The sequence below is a fragment of the Arvicanthis niloticus genome, chromosome 5, assembly GCF_011762505.2.
Source record: "Arvicanthis niloticus isolate mArvNil1 chromosome 5, mArvNil1.pat.X, whole genome shotgun sequence".
Taxonomy (NCBI): Eukaryota; Metazoa; Chordata; class Mammalia; order Rodentia; family Muridae; genus Arvicanthis; species Arvicanthis niloticus.
The window spans coordinates 24,663,644-24,674,919 of record NC_047662.1 but is presented as its reverse complement, the minus strand read 5'-3'; the positions used below and the strand labels follow the sequence as shown (position 1 = coordinate 24,674,919).

Genomic DNA, 11,276 nt, shown 5'->3' with positions numbered 1-11,276 from the left:
GTTCAGGCCCACAGAAAGTCTTTCCCTACAGAAACCGAGCAAGTATCTAACGTTCCTCTCGCCCCCACCCTGCTCCCTCTCCTCTGGGACCATTTAGGGACTTAAAAATTGTGTACATGCCTTGGAGAGGTCGTGCAGATGTTAACGTGTGTGCTACACAAATGTGAGAACGGGAGTTTGGATGTCCAGGACCCATGAAAGGCCAGGTGGACGTGGTGGCCTGCTGGAGGGCAGAGAAAGGAATCTCCAGAGTGGCCTACCGCCACCAGCCATATCGGTGAGCTCTGGGTTTGACTGAAAGAGCCTGCCTTAATGAATGAGGAGGAAGAGCAGTGCGGGAGGAACTTTTCCTTTTCTGTTTGTTGCTGTTTTGTTTAGAAGTAGATTGGGAAGCCTGGGGTTGTAGTTCAGAAGTTGGCTGAGATCCCTGGATTCTATGCCCAGAGTTACAAGTTACAAGGAGAGAGGGAGGGAGAGAGAGAAGAGTACAGGGGATGGGAGGGGAGGGGAGAGGAGACACACACACACACACACAGAGAGAGAGAGAGAGAGAGAGAGAGAGAGAGAGAGAGAGAGAGAGACAGACAGACAGACAGACAGACAGACAGCAAGTGAGCTAGAGAGAAAGATAGAGACAGAGACAGAAATACAGACACACCGGCTGGAGACATGGCTCAGTGGTTAAGAGCACTGACTACTCTGCCAGAGGTCCTGAGTTCAATTCCCAACAACCACGTGGTGGCTCACAATCATCTGTAATGGAATCTGATGCCCTCTTCTGGAGTGTGTCTGAAGACAGCTGTAGTGTACCCATATAAATAAAAAATACAGAAATATTTAAAAAAAAAAAAAAAAAAAGCCGGGTGGTGGTGGCGCACGCCTTTAATCCCAGCACTTGGGAGGCAGAGGCAGGCAAATTTCTGCTTTTGAGGCCAGCCTGGCCTACAGAGTGAATTCCAGGACAGCCAAGGCTACACAGAGAAACCCTGTCTCGAAAAACAAACAAACAAACAACAACAACAAAAACAAACAAACAAACAAACAAAAAGACATACAGACACACACAGAGAGAGGCCAAAGACTATGCTGTTCAGGGTGGCCTCACATTCTGCCTCAGCCTCCTGAGCTGTAATTTATTTATTGCAAAACAAGTATAGAAGCCAAAATCTAGCAAACAGCCGGATTCGTAAGCTTAAATTTCCCAAACCAGTCAGAGGTGGTGCACACATTTAATCCTAGGACAAGAGAGGCAGAGGCAGGCGGATCTCTGAGTTTGAGGCCAGCCTGGTCTACAGAGTGAGAAACCTTGTCTTGAACAAACAAACAAACAACAACAAAGGCCTCCCAAGACAGATGGGAGCTGGAGACCTCATCTGTGGCTGAGCATTCGCAGGAAGACCCTGTAAGTTGTGTGTGTGTGGTGGGGGGTCCTGAGGAAAGGGAGATGTTACAGCTGGAGACTGGTGGGATGGTTAGTGTGAAGGAACTGGTGGGAAGCTTGAGTTGTGCACAGCTGCAGAAACCAAGGGACGGGCGCTCCGTGACTGAGGAGGTGACCAGCTTCAGTGTGGAGATTAGGCCAGAGCAGCTTGTGTTGAGGAAGAGGTGAGACACACTAGACCAAGGAGCTAACACAGGCAGGGAAGCACGCACTCAGAGTGGTTGCAGGCAGGCTGGGAGCCACGGAGGGGGCAAAGACTGATAGGCCTGGCTAGGCTGGCTCATCTCTCCACTCCTCAGTAGTCTAGGATTTAGCCAATTTTTAAATGCTTCACCACTCTCCATGGAAACCAGAGCCTTGAGCATGCTGGGTAAGCACTCTGCCACCAAACGACTACTAACCCTCTTCCCATATCTGACAAATTAAAGTGGCTGGATTTTTTTTTGAATTTGCATTTATTTGATTATCAGTGTAGATTAGCAGATTTTGTGTGTGGAGGGTTATTTGTTTCGGGTCTCATGTTTGCTAGACTGGCCTCCAACTCCTAGAGTAGCTGAGGAGAGCAGCCTCTACCTGCTGGGATGACAAGGGGCATATACAACCAAGCCCAGATTATACAGTGCTGGGGTGCTGGGCCTTGTGCATAGCAGGTGTGATGGTTTGAATATGCTTAGCTCAGGGAGTGGCACTATTAGGAGGTGTGGTCTTGTTGGAGTAGGTGTGTCACTGTGGACATGGGCTTTAAGACCCTCATCCTAACTTCCTGGAAGCCAGTCTTCCCCTAGAGGCCTTCAGATGAAGATGTAGAACTCCCAGCTCCTCCTGCACCATGCCTGCCTGGATGCTGCCATGCTCCCACCTTGATGATAATGGACTGAACCTCTGAACCTGTAAGCCAGCCCCAGTTAAATGTTGTCCTTATAAGAATTGCGTTGGTCATGGTGTCTGATCACAGCAGTAAAACCCTAAGACAGTAGGGAAGGACAGCTGAGCTGTGCCCTAACCTTTACTTTGGTGTTTGAAAGACATTTTTAATGACTTATTTATTCTTAGTATTTGTGCATTGATGTTTTGCCTGCATGTATGTCTGTGTGAGGAGGTTAGACCCCTTAGAATTGGAGTTACAGACATTTTTGAATTGCCATGTAGGTTCTGGGAATTGAACCTGGATCCTTTGGAAGAGCAGCCAGTGGTCTTAACCACCAAGCCATCTCTCCAGCCCCTTGGTTTTATTTATTTATTTTTTTAAATTTTTTTTTGACATCTTGGGGTTCTGCCAAGTCCAGGATAAGTTGCCCCTCCCAGAGATAGCTAATTCTTTGCTCCTGAGATTCTTGTGGTCCCATGCAAAGTAACCAGTTGGAAGCAGTAAGTAGTCTAACATCCCCAGAACCCCCAAATTCCCCTGGCCCAAATCACCATAGTGCCTGGGTTAGACAACTTTGGTAGCAATCCTGTAGCCCAACCATCTCTGAAGTATTTCAGACTATTCAGGCCTAACCTGCTACCTCTTTCCTGCCTTGCCCATCCTTTCCCATAAAAACCATAATACAGGCTGATGGGCATGCTCTCTCTCACCCCTGAGCAACCGGGATGACCCTGAGACTACCCCATGTGACTTGCAAGGTGTGATGAGATTTTTCTTCATCCCGCACCTGCGCATATCCACACTCTAGTCAAACACATCTTAGGTCTATTTAAAACTGTCTCTGCCAGTACTATGCTGTTTGAATTTCTAAACCTTTGTAATGCACATGGGAAAATCCTGCTCCCTCTGATGACATACTCTGCCGCAGATGCATGTATCCGTGTGTGCATGCATGCATGTGCGTGTGTATTTGTATGTGTGTGTGCCATGTGTGTGCAGGTGCCCACCGAGACCAAAAGAGGGTGGGGACCCTGGAGGTGGAGTTTCAGATGGTTGTGAGGAGCTCTTTATGGGTGCTGAGATTTGAACCCCGGGTTCTCCTGAGGAGCAACAAGAACTCTTAACTGCTGAGCCATCTCTCCAGTTTCCTTCCCTTTTATTTCTATAGCTTTATTGCTCAAATTCTTTTTAGAATCACTTTGCCAGGTTCTCTGATAAGGCCTTTGGGGATTCTGAATATGATTTTTATATTTGTTTGTAGGAGGTATATTATGATTCTGCTTTTTCTTTTTTTCCTAGACAAGGTCTTGCCTGGCTGGTTTGGAACTCACTTTGTGTACCAGGATATTCTTGGACTCACAGACAACCACCTGCTTCTGTCTTTTGACTGCTATTATTAAAAGTGTGCACACTATGCCAAAATTTTGTTTTGTTTTTAGACACGGAGTCTCATGTAGCCCAGACTGGCTTCAAACTCATTCCGTGACAAGGATTGACCTTGAATTTCTAATCCTATCTCTGCGTCTGAAGTGCTGAGATCCCAGGTCTGTGCCATGCCTGGCTTTTTGTGGTGTTGGGGTTGAAACCCAGGGCTTTGTGTCTCTCAAGCAAACACTCGACCAACTCAGTGCTTGATTGGGCTTATGCACCAAGTGTCTCGTGCAAGTCTTGATGTCCTTCCTCAGGGTTTTTCCCCGTAAATATTTTGCATATCCTAGTAAGTTTGTCTCTTTTTAAAAATATTTTTATGTGTTTATTTTTATAGGTATTGTGTATAGGCATTTGCCTACACGCATATCTGTGCATCACACGTATGCCTGAGGAGGCCAGAGCAGAGAGCGAGATCCCCTGGTGCCAGAGTTTCTGAAGTCGGGTGTTGCCATGTGGGTGCTGGGGGTCAAACCTGGGTCCCCTAGAAGAGCAACCAGTGTTTGTAACAGCTGAGGCATCTCACCATTTAGTTTATCTCTACTTCCTTTATGCTTTTAAGATACTGTGAATGGAATCATTCTGTGCCATATTTATTAAGAACCTTTTATTGTATAATTGGAATGCCTTTGATTTTTGTATATTTATTTTGTAATTGGCCAAGTTCCTGGACCCAGTTAATATATTTAATCAATTTCTGGGAGGGATTTCTAGATATTTAATCATGTGAACTTTAAATAATGATGACTTTGCCTCCCTCTTCTCATCTTTATGTCACTTTTCATGTATTTCTCTAATTAAACAACTAGAACTTTCGGAACAACGTTAATCAGGAGCTGTGGTGGGAGACGGCAGGGAGTCACGTGTTTGAGGTCAGTCTAGACTGTGAAATGAGATTCTGGTTTCTCAAGAAGCTACCGTGGGCATTCTTGACTGTTCTTTACCTGGAAGAACTATTTATACAATCTCATTGGGATGCAGATGCTTACAGCTGCCTTGGGACATCAGAAACCCTCAGTGGTGGTGCATGCCTGCGAGCCACACACCTGGGATGTGGGCTCAGAAAGCCCAAAGGTTGAATGTCATTCTCTACTCAGTGAGTTCTAGACCAGACTGAACTAGAGGCCCTGACTCAAAAAAGAAATAGGGTTAGTGATGGCAGGTGACATCTTGGTGAGACAGATGCCAGCTGTCAAGCCTGAAGACCTTAGTTTGGTCCCCACGATGTCCATATATGCATGTACACACACACTAAATACATACATACATACATACATACATACATACATACATACATGCAATAATCAAAACAAGTCTGGCAAGATGGTTCAGTGGGTAATATGCTTGATGCTAAGCCTGGTGACCTAAGTTTGATCCCTGGGACTCCCAAGGTGGAAGAGAAAACTGATTTCTGCAAGTCATGCTTTGATCCCTGCTTGCATGCTAGAGCAAGTGTGTACACACATCCAATAAATAAATGTCAAAACATTTGATCGTATAATGTGAAAGTATCATTTTTATTTTGGTAAGATGTTAGAAACTCAGGGATATTATATTTATCAAATATATTTTCCTTATCTTTATATAATGTTTTTCTTTTTCAAATTATAATTTAACTAAATTACATCAATAGATTTTCTAATATTGATCTATGTTTTTATTCTTGTAATGAGTGCCACTTGGCCTTGGTATATTTTCTCTTAAGCCATTAGTGTAGTCTACTTTCTAGAATAAATTATATTAATCAATTTATTGACATTGAACTATCCTATAAGCACCACCTCTTGATCCGAGATAGTTTTCATCTAATACACTGAGGCTTTCCTGGTAATATTTTGCAAAGGGTATGAATGTGTTCTTTTAAATCATTTGTACAAGAAACATCACATTCTGCTTTGGTTTTCTTAGGAGTTTTGAACCCATATAAGACAGGAAGTTTGATCTGTTTTTGTCTCCACCCTGCCCCCCACCTCTTCTTACTTTTCAAGTTTGAGGGACAGAGGCTTTCTAAACAGCACCAGGAAAGCTTTCTTTCTTTCTTTTTTTTCCCCTGTGTTCCAGTGTCGTTGTTCCTGATAACTGATTAAATGTCTAATACATAGGATGCATTATTCCCATCATCCATCTCCACATTAACAGTGATGAGAGACACACTTATCAGCATGGGGCTGGGAGGTGAGCTTTGTTATGGGGCGAGATAGGAGAGCAAGGCAGCTGGTGCTCGCCTTAGTCTGTCTCTGCTATTGGAACACTATGCCTGCCAGGTGTGGTGCTGCACCCCAGCAATCCCAGCATATGGGAGACTGAGGAAGGAGGGCCTGGAGTTCAAGGTCATCCTCAGCTGTACTTTGAGTTCAAGGTCAGTCTGGCCTCCATGAGATCCTGTTTCAAAACCCAAACCCAAGACTGGGTAACTTACTAGCAAAAGAAACATATCTTCTGGAGGTTGGAGACCGAGGCACCCAGCAGCCCTGGGTGTATAGGACAGCCTGCTCCATTGACGGTGCTTTTTCTAAACTGCATTCACACCGGGGAGGAGAAGGAGGAGCCTGAAGGGGCAGCTGGTTCATGAGACCCTGAACTATTCAAGAGTGCTGAGAGAGCACTCATGACTCAACTACCCTCAGCCTCACCTCTTTAAATCATTACCTTGGGGAGTCAGATCACACACATGAATTTTGAAGGGACTCTTTAGGCCATTAATAAGATTTATTTGGGGTTTTAAAAATGGAGTCAGTTTATTAAAATTACAAATTCAAAAACCTTGCTTCTTCCTCGGACCTTTGCATTCAGCGTACAAATCTTATCCTATTTATTTATTTATTTATTTAGGTATTTTGAGACAGGGTTTCACTGTGTAGCCCTGGCTGTCCTGGAACTCACTCTGTAGACCAGGCTGGCCTCGAACTCAGGCGTGCACCACCACTGCCTGGCATCGTATCCTATTTATAACTTTAACAAATGTTAACAATCATTTTTAAGGATACCCCAAATAATGCTTGGTCCAACTTACAAACTTAATGAATCTTCATCATTCTAAAATGGCAATGATAAATTTAAAAATACATGACTGTTAAAAAGTATTTAGCTGAGTCGCGCTGGCACATACTTTAATCCCAGCACTTGGGAGGCAAAGGCAGGCAGATCTCTATGAGTTCAAGGCCAGCCTGGTCTACAAGCCAGTGACAGAATAGCCAAGACTACACAGAGAAACATTTTCTCAAACCAAACCAACCAACCAACCAAACAAACAAACAAACCTAAAAAAAGGAGTTTTTAATCAGTCTAGAAAATTCAGCTACTACATATATTGAACCTAAACTTCATATGTTCCAATTCCCTGTTACTTTAGTAGGATTTCAACCTGAAATCATAATACTTAATCAATTGCTCCATCATAAACATAACTGGATTATGAGGCTGTCATTCCAATGGGCCAAATACTTTCAACCATAATAAATATATAAAATACCAAATACAAGATATCTTTAAGAAGTTTTTTCTTTTAGAAAGTTAGTTATAGTTTATCTCTTTACTCATTGTGCGTGTGCTCGAAAGCATTTATGGAGTCTAGAGCATAACTTATGGAAGTCAGGGCACTTCATCCCAAGTCCTTTTGTAATGAAACACAGAACCACTAGGTAGCTTTGGCCTTGAACTTAGAGATCTGCCTGCCTCTGCCTCTGCCTCTGCCTCTGGAGTGCTGCGAATAAAGGCATACGCCACCATGCTTGGCTAAGACTTATTATTATAAAATTATTAATACAATGGTTTGGATGGTCTCAGACCTTCCCATAACGATCGCATTCTCTGTGAACCAGATTGCAGCTAAGTACTTTTCAGTACTATATAGTGTGTTGTGTCATCTGCAGAATTCTGATTTTTTGAAATTATTATTTTTTATGTGTATGAGTGTTTTATCTCTATCTTCTGCAAAACTAGCAAGTGCTCCTAACCACTGAGCCACCCCCCTCCCAGCCCCAGCCAAAGGATTCTTGCTGACAAACTTCAGTGGCCCTGAAAGTTGTCAGGCATTTAAGCGGCTGTTTGACAGGTTCTTGACTATCTACTCCCTGCCACCAGTAACCAGCAAGCTCCTGGGAGGGACTCTTCCTAGGCTAGCAGCTAGTCCTCTTACAGTTGCCGTTTGTTGTTCCTATAGCCCACCAAAAAAACAAATTAGTGTTTTCAAAAATCTACCTTTGGAGGGGCTGGAGAGAAAGCTCAGCGGTTAAGAGCACTAACTGATCTTCCTGAGTTCAATTCCCAGCAAATACATGGTGGCTCACAACCATCTGTAACAGGATCTGATGCCCTCTTCTGTTGTGTCTGAAGACAGCTACACAAATAAATAAATCTTTAAAAAAAAAAAATCTACCTTTGGGGCAGGGCACAGTGATGGGCAGCAGATGGCAGGCAGACCTCTGTGAGTTTGAGGCCATCCTGTTGTACATAGTGAGATCTGGGCCACTCAGGACTATGTAGAGAGATCCTGTCTCAAAGGAAACGAAACAAAGCAAAACTACGTTGGCAGCAAAATTCAGATTGGCAATGCTGCTCCTTACACCTGCCATTTGGCCCCTGTTATCTCTCAAGCAGTCCATATATCCAGAAATAAGATCAAACTGGATTACAGCAGGATTTCTAGATAAAAGCCAGGGTTCCTCGGGAACTTGCAAAACAGGTTCTCATCCCCAACAGGGAGTCATTTCCCTTGCCTCTGGCAGAAGGGACATGAGTCTCTCCATTGATCTGTACCCGTGGTTGCCTATCAGAGCCCATGCTGGCCTCCAGCTCCCACAGTCCCTGCTAGCCTCTTGGCCCCGTTCACCTCCTCCCTGACCTAAAACTCCCACACCTGATCTCGATCACAAACCATGGCCTGGGTTGACATACTTCAGTTAACAAGAACAGTTAGCCAGAAGTGGGACTACAGAAGCCAAAAAGCAAGGTTAGTCCATTTGGAGACTTTCTCAGAACTATGGACTTTAATGGCTCAGGTCTTTATTTTTCGTCTTTGGCAAGTGGTTCTGTCTATGTGCAGAGTTTTATGGCCCACATGTCATTTCCATCATGGACTTAGTTGTACTAAGGTCTGGGGCCCTGTTGCAAAATTAAAGATTTATTTATTTTGGATGGAATGCTGGGTCCTCACATGGCAGAAGGACAGAGAGAAGAGGGTCCTAGAGGCTATCTCCTGTCCTTTTCACAAATACACTGATCCTACAGAGAATGACTGAACCATCTCCAAAACGCTTTGCTTCCTAATGCTGCCACTTGGGACTTTGGTTCCAATTATACTGAATTTAGGGGAACATATACATGCAAACCACAGCAGGAACTTTGTGTAAATTGAGAGAGTGGAGCCAACGTGTAAATAAAGACTGAGGGACAGAGAGAGGAAGGGTGGAGCTTGTAAGTGGGGAAGAGGAAAAGGGAGGTAAGGCATCCTTGCGTTGATGGTCTCCTACGCTCTCAAGCTTTCTCTCTGGCTGGCCTCTTTAGGGTCTCTGTTTCTTCTTGAGTCAGTTTTGATCACTTATGTTTTGGAGAATAGGCTTCCCATGGGCTTGCACATCACTGTCATATGGCTATCTCTTCATCCCTTCATCCTCTAGTGATTTCTGTAACACGGCTGTCCACTGGCTCGTTTTGTGTCCACTTGACACAAGCTAGAGTCATCAGAGGAAGGAATCTCCACTGAGAAATGCCTCCATGAGATTCACCTGTAAGGCATTTTCTCAATTAGTGATCAATGGGGGAGGGCCCAGCCCATTGTGGGTGGTGCCATCCCTGGGCTGATGATCCCAGGTTCTGTAAGAAAGCAGGTGAAGCAAGCCAGTTAGCAGCACTCCTCCATGGCCTCTGTATCAGCTCCTGCATCCAGGTACCTGCCCCCATGAGTTCCAGTCCTGACTTCCTAACATGATGAACAGCAGTGTGGACATGTAAGCTGAGTAAACCTTCCCCCCCTCCCCCCCCAAACTTTCTTTTAAGCATACTGTTTTGTTGCAGCTACAGAAACTCTGGCTAAGACAAGCTGTATCTCTGCCTGTGTTCATCCCCTCTGTGTCTCTCCCTCTCTTTTGCTTATTTAAGCTTGCTTGTAATTACATACATTAGAAAGTATGATTAAAAAAACCTGGAATTTAAATTTCCTCCTAAATGTTTTTCTTTCACACATTTTTTATTCATCCTGATTCATTGTCTTCTACTCTTTTTTTTTTTTTTTTTTTTTTTTGTTTTTTGAGACAGGGTTTCTCTGTGTAGTCCTGGCTGTCCTGGAACTCACTCTGTAGACCAGGCTGGCCTCGAACTCAGAAATCCACCTGTCTCTGCCTCCCAAGTGCTGGGACTAAAGGCGTGCGCCACCACGCCCGGCTTCTACTCTTTTTTTTTTGTATATCTTAGTCTTTTTTGAGTTTCTTTTCTTTTCTTTTCTTTTCTTTTTTTTTTTTTAGTATTATTATTAGTTTTTTGAGACAGGGTTTCTCTGTGTAGCCCTGGATGTCCTGGAACTCATTCTGTAGACCAGGCTGGTCCTGAACTCAGAGATCTGCCTGTCTCTGCCTCTCAAGTGCTAGGATTAAAGGCGTGCGCCACCACCATTTGGCTATTTTTGTTATTTTAATTTATGTGTACATGTGTGTTTCTCTGTGTGGATTTGTGTGGGTGCCAGTGGAGGCCTGAGGAGGGTGTCAGAACCCTAGGACCTAGAGTTACAGGAAGTTGTAAGCTGTCTGATGTGTGGGTGTTGGGAACCAACCTGTGTCCTGTGCAAGAGCAGCCAAGAGTTCTCAACCTCTGAGCTATCTTTCCAGACTTTTTTCTAGTTTGTTTTTGGTTGTTTTTTGGGAGGGGGAGGGGAGGGCAGGGTCTCACTATGTTGTTCTCACTGACCTGGAACTCTAGACCCGGCTGGCCTCAAATTCAGACAGACCTGACTGCCTCTATTGAAATTTAAGGCCTACCTGTGGTGGTTAGAATATAAATAGTCCCCATAGATTCATGTGCTTGAATCTTAGCCTATAGGGAGTGGCACTGTTAGGAGGTGTGGTCTTGTTGGAGGAAGTGCGTCAGTGTGGAGCAGGCTTTGAGGTCTCCTATGCTCAAGCTATGCCCAGTGTGGCACACAGTCTCCTCCTGGTTGCCTTCGGATCAAGATGTAGAACTCTCAACTCCTCTATTACCATGTCTGCCTGCAGGCTGCCATGCTTCCCACCATGATAACAATGGACTAAATCTCTGAACCTGTAAGCCAGACCCAGTTAAATCTTTTTCTCTATAAAAGTTGCCATGGTCATGGTGTCCCTTCACAGCAATGGAAATACTAACTAAGACACCACATTTTCCCCTAAGTTCTTAAGTTACAAATTTAGTTCATTTATCTTCAGGATTTTTTTTTTACAGTGAAATAATTTGAAGATGTAAATTAACTTCTGAATAGTGATTGCTGTATAGATTCTATAGGTTTTAGATTATAAAGCATTTCCATTTGAATTAATGTGATTATTTAAATTTCTGATTTTCTTTTTAAAA

At 43.9% G+C, this 11,276-nt stretch overlaps 1 long non-coding RNA gene across 5 annotated transcripts in view; it reads left to right on the top strand.

Moving 5' to 3' along the window:
- LOC143442338 (uncharacterized) overlaps positions 1-5,238 on the top strand; it is a 31,922-nt gene extending 26,684 nt beyond the window's left edge. For 2 of the 5 annotated variants that reach the window (XR_013110430.1, XR_013110429.1), the window contains 4 exons: positions 98-277; positions 1,240-2,331; positions 3,609-3,853; positions 4,075-5,238. This is a non-coding gene — a long non-coding RNA (uncharacterized LOC143442338). Of the gene's footprint in view, position 1; positions 278-1,239; positions 2,332-3,608; positions 3,854-4,074 lie in introns of those variants that run through there. The other 3 variants (XR_013110431.1, XR_013110432.1, XR_013110428.1) reach the window with 3 other exon arrangements.
- Positions 5,239-11,276: the final 6,038 nt, after the last annotated feature.